The sequence below is a fragment of the Stegostoma tigrinum genome, unplaced genomic scaffold (genome assembly GCF_030684315.1).
Source record: "Stegostoma tigrinum isolate sSteTig4 unplaced genomic scaffold, sSteTig4.hap1 scaffold_57, whole genome shotgun sequence".
NCBI lineage: Eukaryota > Metazoa > Chordata > Chondrichthyes > Orectolobiformes > Stegostomatidae > Stegostoma > Stegostoma tigrinum.
This window is the reverse complement of record NW_026728505.1, coordinates 3,112,930-3,130,122: the sequence shown is the minus strand read 5'-3', so window position 1 is coordinate 3,130,122 and position 17,193 is coordinate 3,112,930. Positions and strand designations below refer to the sequence as shown.

Below are 17,193 nucleotides of genomic sequence, written 5' to 3'. Positions count from 1 at the left end.
TGAGATGGGGATAGAAGCGGGCGGTGTGGGGTTGGGGAACGATGAGGTAGGAGGCTGCTGGTGATCAGGTTATGGGTGGTCTGGGAGATGCTGTTTTGGTGGTCGGGGGTGGGGTTATGATCGGGGGACGGTAGGAGGAGGTGTCAAAAGCTGACACATGGCTTATATATGTTATCCTTGTAGGAGAAAATTACATAGAATACTTGCACACACAGCAACAAATGTCCCCGAGAATATCAGAGTCAATGTGTGAGCCTCTTCAAGAAGGGCAAGGTGCCAGACTGTCTTTGTTCAGTTGGACAGATTCACGCTTCATTCTCCCCTCCCTTCTAAAGGTTCATAATGCTGAGCCTGAGTTTTTGTGTTTTGTTTTCATTCCCAGCAACTGCAGTGATTTGGTTGGTGGGGTTCATAAATTGGCACATACCCATGAGCAGCTTGTGGACTATTTCAGCTTCCCCTCCGCTTTTGCTGTTCTCGGTGAGGCCTTCAAAGGATTTTCGTTGCCTGCAGATCAAGAATTCAAAGCTTATTTCACTTTCAACGCCACGAGAAAGTTTAGTCTGGAGCTCCAGCAAATGGCTCACCGTGTCACCATGTTTGTCCCTGAAAGTTTTTCTCCGAAAACACGTTAACTTTTATGAAGATAACAAAGTGTGGAGCTGGATGAACACAGCAGGCCAAGCAGCATCTCAGGAGCAAAAGCTGACGTTTCGGGCCGAGACCCTTCATCAGAGAGGGGGATGGGGAGAGGATTCTGAAATAAATAGGGAGAGAGGGGGAGGCGGTCCCCCTCCCCATCCCCCTCTCTGATGAAGGGTCTAGATCCAAAACGTCAGCTTTTGTGCTCCTGAGATACTGCTTGGTCTGCTGTGTTCATCCAGCTTCACACTTTGTTATCTTGGATTCTACAGCATCCGCAGTTCCCATTATCACCGATCACAACTTTTATGAAGGTTTGGTTTGTTTGAACATGACCGGCAGTGAGTTGCCTTTTCCAACCATTAGCAATCTCTTGTTGGCCCTGCTTTGACTCCTGTCATAAACAGCCTTTGCGTTTGTACTCAGCTTTCACCCGTAGTCAGCAGAATTCGAACCTGCGCAGGAATAACCCAATGGATTTCAAATCCATCGCCTTAACCACTCGGCCATGACAACTGGGAGAAATGCCCTTCTGTTTCTCTTTTCAGGTCATTTTGCATGGCCAGTCACGCTGTGGATGAATTATTGCTGGGTTTGTTTGAATCTAATCACTGCAGATTTCGAAGTGTTTAATGTAATACATGGTGATTCGGGTTGTTTAATTCCAATAGATAAAATAAACGTTCATTTGCAAATGAAAATATACATTGCAGGAAAAAAAAACCTCAGCAGATCTGGGAGCATCTGTGGGCAGAGAACTTGAGTCAACATTTCAGAACTTCTTCAGAACTCTGTTTACTCCTTTATGTGGTGCAGTTTAGGCTTTTGATTCTGATTCCAAGCATTCCCAGCTCTTTATTGTACCTATTAAAGCAACATGGAAATAACTTTATGGTCACTCACCTAACAAGATTTCAGTTTGGTGAACATTTTCCTGACTACATTAAAACCCATAACTGTACAGTCAAAAGGGAACTGGTGGAGGGAGAACAGCACTTGTTCCTTCCTCAGTGGCCTCAAACCACCAACTTCACATTTCACAGTCGAAAGCACCAGCCAATTGAACCACAGAAAATGGCAAGCTCTTGCAGCAGCCCTTAAAGCGGGCTTGTAGTGAATTCAAACTTCTAACTGCTTCGCTTGGAATGACAATTGTCTTGTAACAGCTGTACTTTTCCAAAATAAAACCTGGGACATTCATTGAGGGGACATGGGATCAGACTGATCCTAAACTCTGCAGACCCATCCACATCACTGGGAACCAGATCTTCTATCACCGGGCCTGTCTCCCTTTGACTCTTTCAGTGCCTTGTCTATTTCTCAGTTTTCTCATTGTCCCGGAGCCGAGATTTGAATTCCTGATGTGCAGGAACGAGAATTCTTTCCATGTCTCAGCTCAGTTCATGTCCCAATAACACCCAGCCTCTTAAAGAAGTGGCAGGTGTCTGGACTGTTTGTGCTCAATCAGAAAGTTCACTCCATTCGCCTGTGGTTCCAGTTCCCAGAACGTTCTGGCATGTGGTCAGGGGAGGGAGATTTTGAAGCTTGTGAAATCCACATTGATACCCTTGGGCTGCAGAGTTCCCAAGCAAAATATGAGATGCTGTTCCTGCATCTTTCAGGTGGCGTCATTGTGGCACTGAAGGAGGCCCAGGATGGACATGTCGCCAAAACCACCCCGGCTCGTCCCCGCCTCCCTAACCATTCCTCCCACCTCAAGCCCCACCTCCATCCCCTACCCACTAACCTCATCCCGCCCCGCTGACCTGTCCATCCTCCCTGGACTGACCTATTCCCCCCTTAACGCCACACCTACATTCAACTTCACTGGCTCTCACCCTGACTCTTTGACCTGTCAGTCTTCTCTCACCCTGTCATCTCTTTTCTCCATCTTCAATCCGCTTCCCCCTCTCCCTATTTATTTCAGAATCCCCTTCCCCTCCCCCATTTGTGAAGAAGGGTCCCGACGTGAAACATCAAGCTTTCCTGTTCCTCTGATGCTGCTTGGCCCGTTGTGTTCTGTCAAGGCGAGGTATGTTCAAGGCTGAGATAGACAGACATTTAGTCATTTTGGGAGTTAAGTCAATTGTTGGGGAAAAACCTACCCGTTTCACTGATATCTTTTCAGGAAGGAAACTGCCATCCTTACCTGGTATGGCTTATGTGTGACTGAAGACCCACAGCAATGTGGTTGATTCTTTTCTGCCCTCTCTGGAAATTGGAAATTGCTGATAAATGTTGGCCTCTCCAAACATCGCCCTCATCCTTTGTATGAATAAAGGATCTGCAGTTCTTGCTATCTCCTGCTAACAGCAGATTTTCTGCAATACATCTACTGAACAACATCAGATTATCACAGAGATAATGGGCACTGCAGATGCTGGAGAATCAAAGATAACAAAGTGTGAAGCTGGATGAACACAGCAGGCCCAGCAGCATCTCAGGAGCACAAAAGCTGACGTTTCGGACCGAGACACTTCTCACAGCCCGGCTTTCTCCACATTGAAACGCAGGGCAATAATATGAATCATTTTGAAACTTGGAGAGACACACTTCACTGGTGAAGGTGCTTCTGGTGTAGGAACAGGCGCGGGGCTGTGTACAAGTCAGGTCGCAAGGATTAGCGTCATGTAAGCTGGTTGGCATTCAGGGTTTGCATTGCTCAGGCATGGGTACAATTCCCAGTCAGGAAATGATGATTTGTATCTCTTCCCGTTAACTGTAGGAATGAAGTAAGTTCCTGGTTATGCACAGAACACGCACTCTGAATCGACCAGAATCAGTCTAGTGAGAGGTTGCCTTCGCATTGAAGGATAATGGCAGCAGTTTCATGGGATTTTGACCACAACAAACTTCCCTCCAAGTTTCTTACCATTCTGAGTTTGAACTATGGTGCTGTTCCTTCAGTGTCGTTGCTTCTAAATCCTGGAACTCCCTTTCTAATAGCATCAAAGCTGCACCTATGTGCCAAGGAGTTTGAGTGTTTAAAAAAGTAACTTATCACATCTATCTGTGGAGGAATTAGGGGTGGGAATTAAATCCAATCCCATTGAATGAAGCACTATGCCAGGCATCCGGGTTGCTGTTTCTAACTGAACACCTACAAACGGTCAGGAGCACGTTCAGAAGCAAAGTGTGGGAGTGAAACAAAAGAGAAAGGTAACAATGGCTGTGAGGGGCGGCGGGGGCATGAGGCAGGAAGTGAGTGTGGAGATATTGGTGCAAGGATCAATATTGGCTCCAATGGGCCAGGCTTTACCTTTGCTCAGTAGCCAAAATGAACCTATTCGTCTTGTTAGGTTCCCTCAGTGTGTGTTAACTTTGTTCATGGGACACAAGAGGATGAGCCCATGCTCTTTATCCAGTCAGCTGAAACAGGTGAAATTGTCAGGTTTAAACCAAAGGGTCCACGCCCAAAACGTCAGCTTTTGTGCTCCTGAGATGCTCCCTGGCCTGCTGTCTTCATCCCGCTCGACACTTTGTTATCTTGGATTCTCCAGCATCTGCAGTTCCCATTATCTCGGGAGAAAATTGTCTCTTTCCATGTATTTTCACAGGAGAATATTGAGCTGTCAACAATCCATGTGGAAACGTGGTGTAAGATTGAAATTCTCACTGAGTAACACTGATACAGGAAAGTTCCCCAAGTTACTGTGATTGCGTGGTTAAGGAAATGGCCCTTTCGATGGGTAAAAAAGTGTGTAGTAAACAGGCGATCTTGAGTTAAAATCCCAGCGGTGCCTGAGCCTTACATTGAAGATACCACGTTTCAACGTTTCTGAATTGGCATATTATTGATCTGAACAACAAAGTTATTTGCTCCCCTTTATTCATTCACAGACTGAGAGTGCCACTGGCTCGGCCAACATCTGTTGCCCGTTGCGAATTACCCACCATGTTTTCTGTGGGCCTGGAGTCAGATGTGGGCGTGATCAGTAAGGATCAAAGATGCCTGAAGGACATGAGGGAACCACATGGGTTTTGGTCCCCTGACGATCGATTTATGGTCATCATTGCATTCTAAATTACAGTTATTTATTGAATTGAAATCCCATCATCTTCTGGGGGTGATATTTGAACTTTGGTCTCCAGAAAGTTACCTGGCTTTCTGAATAAACAGTCCAGCAACAATACCACTTGACCATTAATTGTCCTGTCGGTGCAGAGAACTGAGCATGGTGCCTTTGTTTGAGTGCAGATAATTGTCATTCGGTGCTGGTATTCCTGTCGCCTATTTTCTCCCCATCTGGGAATGGTTTCCTGCTGACAATTAATTCATCCTGGGGTTTGGTAGGAATAACAAGGTCCGGCAGAATAAACTGCAGCCCTACTGCGGAATATTGTTTTAATGAGACAGGCACCACGAACTGATCACTCTCATTCTCTGCTGTTACCCTGTTCAATCATTTTACACCAACAGTAAAAACATCACTGTAATTGTATAATTGCAGCAATTTGTTTCTTTTCTAGTGGATTAGGAATTCTATTTAGAAGTCTAAACACTCACCATGTTTTGAGGGAATAAGTACATCCTTTGTTCGGTCCTCATTGACAGAAACTCTATTTGGAGAATGTCAGCCCAGTTCCAAGCTTTACAACTGGGTTGGGAGTGTTGGTTGTGATGGGGAAGCCTCTCAGCAGCTCCAGTCTCAAATACTCTCTGATTTCCAGACTTTTCAAAGAGCAGCAATGGGAAATGCGGGATATAGATATTGAACCCCTACAGTGTGGAAACAGGCCCTTTGTCCGAACAAGTCCACACCGAACCTCAGAGCATCCCACCTCGACCCATTTGCCTATAGCCTACCTAATCTACACCTTCTTAAGCACCAAGGGCAATTTAGCACTGCCAATCCACCCACCCTGCACATCTTTGAACTGTGGGAGGAAACCCATGCATTCGCAGGGAGATTTCACAAATTACACACAGACAGCCGCCCAAGGCTGGAATTAAACGCTGATCCCGAGCACTGTGCCACCGTGCTGCCCTCAATATGGATGGTTAGAGAGTCGAAGAATATAAAAGGGGATGAAGTGAATAAGCAAAGACAAGCAGAGATGCATATTGAGGTAGACACTGAAAGGACCAATTCTCCATTAAACACTGCTGCTAACTAACTGAAAGGAAAAGGCAAATAATTCCATACAAGCAGAGCCTTTCACCAACTGAGGGAGACGGAAGCAGCATTAGAGCAGATAAAAATCTGTTAAAGTTGTAAAGTTGATGACTGGAAACTAATGCGATATTTTGATAAATATACTGATTCGACAGACAAAAGCGATAATTTCCCTGGTGTTCTCATATAGAGGGGCAAAACTGACCTGGTTCTGACGAATGCTTAGAGGATCTGAAACGTTAACTCTGTATCTCTCCACAGGCCTGCTGGGTCACTCTGTCAATTGCTGTTTTTGTTTCAGTTTTCCAGAATCCGCAGTTCTTTGTTTCATGTTAGCTTGAATATTGTTTGGGACACAGTTAGTTACCTCACAGCCCCTTTCCTTCCATCATAGGGGAGGTGATGCAATCCATGCAATCGATTGTCAGAAGAACACATCCGGGACACTCATGCCCTTTCGGGATGAAAACTGCCCACCCTTACCTGGTCTGGCCTACATGTGACCCCAGACCCACAGCAATGTGGTTGATTGATTGAATGCTGCCGAGCCAGTAGTGCCAGTTAATGAATAAAATTACAATGAGTCAGCAAAGCTGGTGTCACTAAAAGCTAGGAGGGAAGATCTTCAACTCAATATTTCAAACCAGGGCCGTGGATCCAAAAACACCAAATCTGAACCACGAGACAACAAGGGAACACGCTGGAGGGCTTGTATCATTTCACAATGACATTGTTTTTGCCTTTCCATTGTTGATCCTTTTGCTTACAGGTCAGTTTCCCCTTGTCTTCGAGTTTTTATCACGTGGAAAAAAATGACTATCTGGGCCATTGTGTCAGTGCGCGTCATCAGCCATCTATCTTTCCTAATCTCAGTTTCCAGTATTTGGCACACCGTGTTGTGCATTCTGACGTATCAAGGGCAAATATCAATGAGGTTAACACTGTAATCAAGGTTTTGTGACAGTAAAGCTGTGTTACAGCCCACTTATGGAACTCATCCTCACGTTTAGCCACAGAGGGAGATATACGGACACATCCCTCAGGATGACACTGACTCCAAGTGCTTCACATTCACTCTCTGTCCCCACACATGTTTCACCGACAATAGGCAGATTTACATAGAACACAAACAAGTTCTCCAGGCAATGAAACCTGTTGTTGTGAGCTCGGAAATGAAACCAACAGTGAGCTGAAAAGGTCCCCAACACTGCTCATGCAAAACTTCCAATTTCATAGTTTCGCTTCGCGGAATCTGACAACAAAATCACCCGCCATATATTCCAAATTCAGATGAACATGTCAGCTTTCTAGCCTTGAAAATGGGCGAGCCGTGCTCAAGCCAGGCAGGACTCGAACCTGCAATCTTCTGATCCGAAGCCAGACGCGTTATCCATTACGCCACTGGCCCACAGTGGGCACTAGGCTTCTTGATGAGTTGAGATTTTTACGGGGACCAAGGTGGAAATGTGATACATGAGGTGAGCACCAGCAAAGGTAGCCTCTGTTGCTGCTTCACTTCAATGGACCCCACGTTGGGAAGCAGTTAATTTCACTTGCAAAAGAAGCAAATTTGCCCTCAGATGCCTGTTTCATTGTCATCTGTTTCTCTGCTGAGACTTGGCATCGTTTTATTCAGTTACTGCGCCAGTTTACGAACCATTCTAGTGAAACATTATTTCACACAATTACTAACCCTAAACTTTCGTCCGGTGAAGTGGATGCATGTGACATATTTGTAGCAAACACCCTTCGCAATCATAGACTGAAATCAATTTCATAAAGAACCACCCCATGCTCCCCTGAATATTAAAAAAATCAGAGGCAACAACGGCTCTTGCAGGATTCACGCCAGCAACGTCTCACATTTCTAACAGCCACCTGATGTGAGAATCAGACCACAAGACCAATGACGCAGTCTGCTGATGTACCACTTAACAATAAATGAGGTGCCAATCATGCAGTGATGGTCTCCCTACCTCGGATGTAGCAGACAGAGTTGAAGTTCTATCTGCTCCAGAGGTATATAAGAACATATCTGAACGTGTTGCTTAAAAAAAATCCTATTCCCTGTTGCTTCAATGAATGCAGCAATGAACATTTTCTGTTTATTCTGTCTCACTAACCCGGAGACAGAGCTCTCTCCATCGGCAGACTCGTTAAATTATTTGGCCATGGGCAGGCAGTGCTGGGGGTGGTCCACACTTTGTCGCTGTCTCTCAAACACTGGAAGAAGGAAGGAGCAGAAGGGGTGGAGTCAGACTTATGCGGCAAGTTGTAAATGGTGATTTTGAAATTTCATCAAATGACATTTACCAGAGGCAGACAGAAAGATGGAGAGCTGCTGGGAAAGATAGAAGACAAAACTAGAGATTAGTATCTTCAGCAACTTAAAATGCGATCATTCTGTGCAGCCTGTTTGATGTTCGGAACTTGTCCGTACACCGGGCGTCCGTTTGTTTGTGATCTCCACAGCCGGAGTTAATGCCTGATACCAAAAGTCCCACGTTGAGAGAATCCGAGTGAAGCCCTCACACACTGAGAAACATTCCCAACGGCCCTGAGTTGCGGGGCTGCAGACTGTACGACGCAGAAGGGAGGTTTAATAATGAGCCATTGTTTCTCCCCCACCCGCTCCCTCACAGAGACATGGAGAGTGACATCATAAACCCATGGTGTCATTCCCGTGCAGAAAGAAGCTGTTCAGTCCATAGATTGCACAGCGACTCGCTGCCTCTTGTATTTCTCTGTAGTTATTCACAATCCGTGATATCTGTCCCTAATAATGGTGAACTCTGTCTGTGTCATGATGCAGTCTCTGACATCCTGATTCTTTTGTCATTCATGCCTGAAACAGCGTGGGGAATTACTGCCAGGCATGAAAACAAAAATACTGCAAGTAATGACTTTCTACTTCACCGGTTTATTCCCATCTCAGAGAGGAAGTTTTACATTCCGTTCGGAGCAGACAGACTGAAAACAGGAGAAGACCATTCAGACCTTCACAAGTGTATCAGCTCTCCTGTGTGAACTTGGCCAGTGCATCAACATGAGGAATTTATTTCAGATACGTGAAGCTGAGCAAAGCAGAGAGCTGATTAAAATGCGTGGTGCGGGCCACTGCAAATCACAACTCTCACCTGCAGAAAATAGCAGAGGATGGTTTTGATCCAGCGATTTCTGGGTTATGACCCCAGCATCACCCACTGCGCCGCTCTGCTACATTGTTGGGCGAGCTTCACAGGCAAGTATTCAACTTTCCATCTGCAGTGCAGCATTTCCATTCGAGGATGATGTTAAATGTTTTTCACTGTTGTTTTGTTGCACAGACGTATCACAGCTGTGCAAATATAACCTTTGTCTTATTTCCCACGTTCTGTTGGTCGATTTCACTCAGAATCACAAAACTTGTCACAGCACAGAAAGAGGCCACGCACCCTACCTTAGTTTTGCCACGTCTCCACAATAAACAAATGATTATCACTTTCAGTATCAATCTTTTGCCTTCTCCCTGTCACATCTGCACAGATACTTTTAACATAACGGTCCAATTCCGTTATGTGTTGATTGAATGTGCCTGTGTCATTGTCAGATATTGATTTACCGACCCGAACCACTCCTTGTGTGAGAACGTTCTTCCTGAAGTCACTTTTACTTCGTTTTCCTCATGCCTTCCAATCTCTGCCTGGTCATTCTCAATCCTTTCAGGTGTGGTGTGGTAGCACTTTCACGCCTTTATTTCCACTGTCTAGACCCCTTGTGACTTGGAAAGCTGCATTTGGATCGCTTTACAGACTTCTGTTCCCCAAGGAGAAATGTCTCAACTTTCCAACCCATCTTCATTTCTGACATACAGGTACATTTCAAACCTTCAATATTTGGACCTATCTTCAATGCTCCATACTCACAACACCTTCTCTGCCTCCAGAAACATTTTTTTTGATGCATCCTGGCCTGTTGTGTGTTTCCAGTCTCCTCTTTGACCACCATTCACATGAACCTGTTCACCGCTACCTCCAATCATATCACATTCCTGTTTTCTGAAGTTTCACACTCGAAATTGAGCAATACTTCAGCCTAAGGATTCAGAATCCGAGTGCCTGTGTGAACATCCGAAAACTCTTCCTCTTCCTTTGAACAAGTGCGCCCCTTTGCTGTGTTCACTGAACACAGAACGGCACTTCTAGTCTATCCCAAAGTCAAGCAGTTCGACCGCATTTCACGAAGCTGCTTTTTGAGTTAAACAATTGTGTATTTTGACAAAATGAGTGTGGTTGTGTCGGATACGAGACATGGCCCGCTGGCATTTCTAAATGCTGTAGGATCAAAAGCAAGAATCATATCCCTGGATTCAATGAGCCACCTGTAGGCCAAATGGCCAACACCCCAACCAACTGAGACTCACTTCATGTGACATACATCCCACATTGCTTCAGGAATTCCAAGGATCAAACAACTTCCAGAACATCATCGTCTCATTCTGTCTCCCTGCTGCAGGGCGGTGCTGTTTGTCCATTAGCCCAGAACCGTCTCATTAAAACGTTGTCTTTCTGCCTGCAAGCAGTGCTGGGGGAGGGCAGTGCCCTTTCGATCTTCTCCTCCCTCTCAGTCACTTGGGGTGGGTGAGTCAGTTACACGCATACTCAGGTAATTACCAAATTGTGAACTTGCCCCCAACGCCTGTTATCCGAGAGATAGAAAGACGGTGAGCTAGCGGGAAGGAGAGAAATGGACACAGGAGACTCTTCCCTCGGGTAAATTGAAATAAGTTCTTTTCTGGTGCAGCCTGTTTGATTTTCAGGATTAGTCTTCAAACAACAATCCTGTAGGCAGTCTTTTGCAAAGCAGGCATTAGTTTCTTTGCTGCGTCCACAGCAGGAGTTAATGTCTGACCACGTTATGTGAATCTGAGTGAAACACTCGCTCACTGAGAGACATCCCCAACGACCCTGAGCTACGGGGCTGCAGACAGGACAACGTGGAAGGGAGGGTTAATAATGAGCCATTGTTTCTCCCCCACCCGCTCCCTCACAGAGACAGGGAGAGTGATGTCATAACCCCATGGTGTCATTCCCACGCAGAATGAAGCCGTTCAGCCCATCTACTCTCTGTCACTTGTATTTCTCTGAGGTGTTTTCCCAATTGGTGATATCTTGCCGTAATAATGGTGCCTATGCCGTGATGCTGTCTCCGACATTCTGCTCCTCTTGTTATTTACATCTTAGCATGGAGAATTACTGCAGGGCATGGAAGAATGTGTTTCAACTTCCCCAGTTTATTCCCGTCTCAGAGAAAAGGTTTACAAATCAGTTCAGAGGAGACCGACTGAGAACAGCAGAAGAACTTTCAGACCGTCACAAGCATGTAACCTCACCTGTCTAAATTTGGCCCGTGTTTCAGTATGTGATATTTAATTTCACACACATTAAACTATGAGAAGGGCAAAATTGATCAAAACACAGAACAAAACATGACGCACCTGGTGCAAAGAGGAGAGGATGGTTTCTGATGCTTCTACCTCACAGTTATGGTGCCAGCATGCTCCCATTGCACCACTTTGCTGTTGGATACAGTAGTTTTGTTCAGACAAGGATTCAGCTTTACATCTGGTGTGTGGAATGTACCTTCAAGAATGATGCAAAGAGATCTTCACTATTGTTGTGTATTATTCTGTTGCACAGACGTGCCATGGCTTTGTAAATATAACCGTTGTCTCAGTTCCCACACTCTGTTGGTCAAAATCTAATTCCATTCAGAATCAAAACATTTGTCACAAAGCAAATGGAAACAATGCAGCCAGCCTAGCTGTGCCCGCTCCCCGCAATGAGTAAATGAGTATCTCTTTTGCCTTCTCCCTGTAACTCTGCATATTGCTACTTTTAACAATAACCATCGAATTCCGTTTTGTGGTGAATTAATCTGCCTCTGTCGCAGTCAAATGTGTCATTTGCAGGCCTTCATTACTTTTTGTCAAAAAAACGCTCCTTTGCATGTCACTCTGACGTTTTCCTCATGGCTTTAAATCTCTGCCTGATCGTTCTCGATCCTTTCAGGGGTGTGAGCATTTTCACCCCCTGATTTCCTTTGTTCATACCCGTCATGACCTGGGAAGTTTCAATCAAACCAGTTTTCCGTTCAGCAAGGAGAACTGTCTCAATTTACCAATCTCTCTAGATTGCTGACTTTGCTCATACATGTCACCATTCACATGAACCTGTTCAGTGCTGTCTCGAATTGCTTCCCATCCCATCGACCTGAAGTTTCACATGCATATAATTGATCAATAGCACAGCTGGACTATTCACTCTGATGAATAGCCCAGGACCGAAGCATCAAAACTCCTTCTAATCTGATGCTACCTGACCCACTGTGTTTATCCAGCTCCATGGTGTGACGATTCTGACTCGAGCATTTGCAGTTCTTTCTGTCTGCAAATTCATTCAGAGTAGGATTGTGTTGAACAAGAGCATTCGTTTTCATTTTGAACAATTCTTTTCCTTTGCTGTGTTCGCTGCAATCATAGCTTTGCCCCATTCCTATGACGGGCTTCATTGAAGCAAGTTGTTTTTTGGCAAAAGTGAGAGTTAAAAAAAAACAGAGCTCATGCGGGATTTACACCTGGGACCTCCTGCATGTCAGTATTGTACATGACCCTACCTGAGAATCATGCCTCTCGACCAACAAGCTGCCTGTATAAAGGTATTCTGCAACGCCCACCCCCACCCAACACCCCAAACTCCCAGAGTGTGGTACATTTCGCATTGTTTCGGGAATTCGAAGCAACAGAAAAGTTTCAATAGTATTTTCTTCTCAATCTGTATCTCTGCTCCCCCGATTGTTATGTTTGCCTCTTCTCCTGCACCGGGCTCACTCTAATGGCAGATTATTATCCCATTTTCTTCCAGTTGGATTACAACAAGGTTTGAAAGATTCACTTAGCTGGAGATTGGATTTCTGTTTTGTTTCGCTTCCATGCTTCCATCGACCATATGAACGTTGTTTCTAAATTTGCGACGCAATTCTCCAGCCTCAACATGCCCAAGGATGAGGGAATTTAGATTTTTTGGACAGACTCCAAAGGCTGGGATGGTTCTGTTCAGTGAAAATCAGATTAAACAGATATTTCTTGGCGCTAGTGTTTGGATGAAGCAGACAGTGAGAAACTGTTTCCACAGATCAGGACCAGTAAACAGGGGGATCGTATTTTAGAGCATTGAAGATAAAGAGAGTTGTATTTCTACCGGACTTTTCACCACCAGTGATGATGTCTGTTGACTATGGGCAGAGGTTGTTTTAATCTTGCTTCCTTCTACCCCATGTGATAAATCTTCACTGCAAAGACTCTCAGGGATCTCAAACTGACCTTGATCTCATCGACATCAGACCTCATCATTTTGATGCATTTTGATCTGCTTCCAGCAACACCATGCATCTGAAATAAATATCTCATACTGATATATGGGTCAAGTTTGCGCTGGTGAGGTGACACACTTCTGAAGGTCTGAGTGGTCTTCTCCTGTTCTCTGTTGGTCTGTTATGATCTGATTAAAACTGTTCTCTGACATGGCAGTGAAACACATCAGTTGTGGTGTGTTCCATGCGCAGGACACCCTCCAGCAGTTGCTCACGCTGTTTCAGACAGCAACGTCCTCCCGACAAAACGAAAAGTTGTGAATGACACGAGGATTATCATATCGGAGAAAAAGTCATGGCACAAACACAATACACCATTATTAAGATAGCCATTACAGATAGTGAATAATCTCAGAGAGATACAAGGGTCAGAGAGTGGCCGTGGACTCGATGAGCTGGACGGCTTCTTTCTGCACTGGAATCACGCTGTAGGTTTATGGCGTCACTATCCCTGTCTCTGAAACGTGGAGATGCCGGTGGAAAGTGCCACTTCACCTGAAGGAGGAGCAGGGTTTTGAAAGCATGTGACTTCACACAACCCTGTGGGATGAAAGTCTGGTGTCCTGTGACTCCTGACATTTTCTACTGTCTCTGTGACAGAGTGGGCGTGTGAGGGGGAAACAATGGCTCATTTTTAACCGTCCCTTCCGCGTTGAACTACCTGCTGCCCCGCTGCTCAAGAACGTTGGGAATGACACTTACTGAATAAGTGTTTCAATCGGTTTCTCTTAATCTGGGACTATCGGCGTCAGTAATTAATTCCTGCTGGGTCGCAGCAAAGGAACCGATGTCGGTGTTGTCAAGTTTATTTGCTGCAAGATTGCTGTGTGAAGTTGAATCCTGAAATCAAACAGACTGCACAGAAAGATCCCAAATTAAGTTTCTAAACAGAATAGTCCCCAGTTTTGACTTCTATCTTCTCCTCTTTGTTTCTGATTCATGTCAGTTGACTAAAGTTCCCTGTTACCATAAATAATTTCCTGACATCTGATTCTGCCTCTTCTGCTTCTTTGCCCTTCCAGTGTTTAAGAAGGAGCTGCAAAACGTATACCATGTGCAAGCACTGCGTGCCCATGGAAGGAAATGGTTTAATCCATCTGCCATTGAAGACACCCCGGTCCTGGGGGAGAAAGAGAAAATAACAGCTGCCCCAGTGCAGGGGTAGAATGGGAAGAAACTGTTCGTTGTTGCTTTCACTGCCCGAACTGAGATTTTTAAAAATGCAATCAGCCTGTTGAGAGATATTATTAGACAGCTTTTGAGCAGATGGAACCTTGAAACAAACCTCTGACATCTGAGTTTGGGAAAAATGTTATTGTATGAGGGTCGCCTCGGCTACAAGTGAAAGGTGTAGTTGGCTATGTTGGTGTCGAAATATGATTCTCATTTCAGGTTATTAAAAGGCTTGTGAGAGGTCCCACGTTAAAATCCTGAGCAAGAACTTGTTATCTGCAGTGGTGTACTCTACTTGCTGTTTGGCTTCTTTTCACGAAAATCTTCGACAGCTTGGGAGCGTGGTTTGTTGTGAAATCAAAGCCTCTCTGAGATCACAAAGCATCTTTGTCGTGCATTAAAATCACAGGCACTTTCGTGTCTGGCCTCACATTAAACAACTCCGAGGATTCTGTATTTCTACTAATGATGCTCATGACACTTTTCTTGGTGAAATGAGAGAAATATTGTGTTTTGGTGGCTGAATTAACCGAACAATATCCGATAGAGGAATCTCTTCAGTTGTTTCTTTCCACTCAGATCCTTCGTCTCTCATTGCACCTGAAAGAGAGTCGGGAATAAGCCCTGGATCCGCCCTGGATTCGATGTGAGGGCAGAGGTTGTTGTTGACAACATAGATTGATCAAAGTCTTGTTTTTGATTGGTTTCAAATGTCTTGGCACTTTTACACGAGAACATAGTTTCGGGATGAGGTGTGCCCAATGTTTTAGACAGAATGCCCGGCTCCCTTCGTGTGCAAAGTAATACACCAATTGTTCATCATGGGGTTGAAACGCACAGCCACCTCCCTCTGGGCAGCCTCTTCTTTCAGATGGTGACAACACCATTTTAATACTATTATACTGATCTTTTATTAATTAACCAATAAACACCCAATTTATTTTGCAATTTTCAGGAGTTTCCCGCTCCTCCTGTTGTAGCAGAGTGACAGAGTTCGGAAAGAAATGTTTCCAACCAACAGTGATTAATTTTCTCTCACCGGACACAGCGACAGTGATCTTTATCCAACTGCGGGAGCGGGAACCACAGCCTGACCGCACTTCTGCATATTAATGGTGAGCCTGAATTTTATAAACTGTGTCAAGAGCAGGGAGACAAAATGAGAAGGTATTCTTGAGACCCTTTGCTCTTTTGAATTCCAGGAGCAACATGGAATGCACTTCATTGTGAGTGAGTCTCAGCTGGTTCAAAGCTGGGTGCAATTGGTGGCAATGGCTGGTTTGTCAGAAGGATTTTTTAGCTGTACCGGGTCATTGGTTCAGGGGTATGATTCTTGCTTTGAAGATTGTGTATTATGGCTACACGAGAAGCCTCTAGTTCAAATCCCACACGGTCCATTATTGCTTCCAACCATTGTGCCAAATCTCCTAATCAACTGGCACACCCCACCCCGCCAAAAGAAAGCTGCGTACAATCAGTTCCGACTTCCTGAAGTCATGAGAGAGCAAAGGAAACACTTGTTGATAACAAAAACAGATACCTCAGGATGTTAGCACAAGCAATACAACACTGGACGAAACCTCCATATAAAACAAATGAAGATGAGACGCATGAAATGCAGTGTGCTCAATGCTCTGGAAACCTGCAGTAATTCCCTACTCTGTTTCAGGCAACAGGGTCCTCCCAAAGAAATGGAAAGTTGTGAATAACAAGAGGATCGTGACCGCAATAAATCAAGTCATGGATCAGCCTATTGGAGACAGCATAGCAACACAGGCACTATTATTAGGACAGAAATCCCCGCTCCTAAATAACCACAGAGAGATAAAAGTGACAAAAAACTCTCCTTGGGCTCGATGTGCTGAACAGTTTATTTTTTGCACGGGAATGAGGCCATGAGTGAGAGTTCTACGCAGATGCTCTTAATGTGGGATTTCTGGCGTCAGATATAACAGATATAACTCCTGCCCGGTTGCAGCAAAGTAACCGATGGCCATGTTGCAAAAGTCTTTATGCAGGTTTGCTGTGTGAAGGCAAATTCTGAACAACAATCAGGCTGTACAAAATAATTCACATTTATTTACCTGAGAGAAGAATCTCTGGTGTCCATTTCTCTCTTTCCCAGCAGCTCAACCTCTTTCTCTGTCTCGGATGACAGACATTTGTCAGAAGTTCCCAACCAAAGTTGCTGATTTCCTGTGCATGCGTGCCACTGACCACCCCCTCAAGTAATAGCGAGGGATCAGAAGAGCGCATATGCCCCTCTATCTCTCTCTCCAAGTACTGTTTGCAAGAGGAAGAAAATGGTTCAAGCCGTAACTGAAGAGTGTCCCGTCCCAGGGCAAGGGAGTAACAATACCACCCGGGAGCAGGGAGACAGAATGGGAAGATGTTCTTCAAATGGTCTTCTGTTTCACACATAATTCTGTCGTAGAAATACAAGAGTTTTACTGGCTCATTTGTAGTCAACCAGAATGTGAGAGGTTCCAGATTCAAATGTCGGACGAGCTCTGTTTGTTTGATATTCGTTTTGCCAGGTCGCCCAATCAGCTTTTTGAGAATTTGGTAGTATTTCACAAAGTAGGGATTCTTGAAATAAGATTGAGCTTCTGAAGCAGAGGTGTCATTGGAGAGAGCATGGCGCGGCAACGCAAATAGTGAAAGTCAAAACAAGTCATTCAGATCATTTATCCATGCAGTCTGGCGTTGAATTATGCTCCACTTGGATTATCACTAATATTTGGGCTGATAACATCAGTAAATGTGTACGCGAGGTGAGTGGAGACAGCGCTGAGCAGGATCACGTGAATTGTGCCGGATATGTGGAATGTCAGCAGTGAAGATGGTTTGG

At 44.9% G+C, this 17,193-nt stretch overlaps 2 non-coding genes across 2 annotated transcripts; both read right to left on the bottom strand.

Annotated features, from left to right (window-relative positions):
• Positions 1-1,076: 1,076 nt before the first annotated feature.
• Positions 1,077-1,158, bottom strand: trnas-uga (transfer RNA serine (anticodon UGA)). The gene has a single exon. It is a non-coding gene; the product is annotated as a tRNA-Ser (tRNA).
• Positions 1,159-7,094: 5,936 nt separating this feature from the next.
• trnar-ucg (transfer RNA arginine (anticodon UCG)) lies at positions 7,095-7,167 on the bottom strand. The gene has a single exon. It is a non-coding gene; the product is annotated as a tRNA-Arg (tRNA).
• Positions 7,168-17,193: the final 10,026 nt, after the last annotated feature.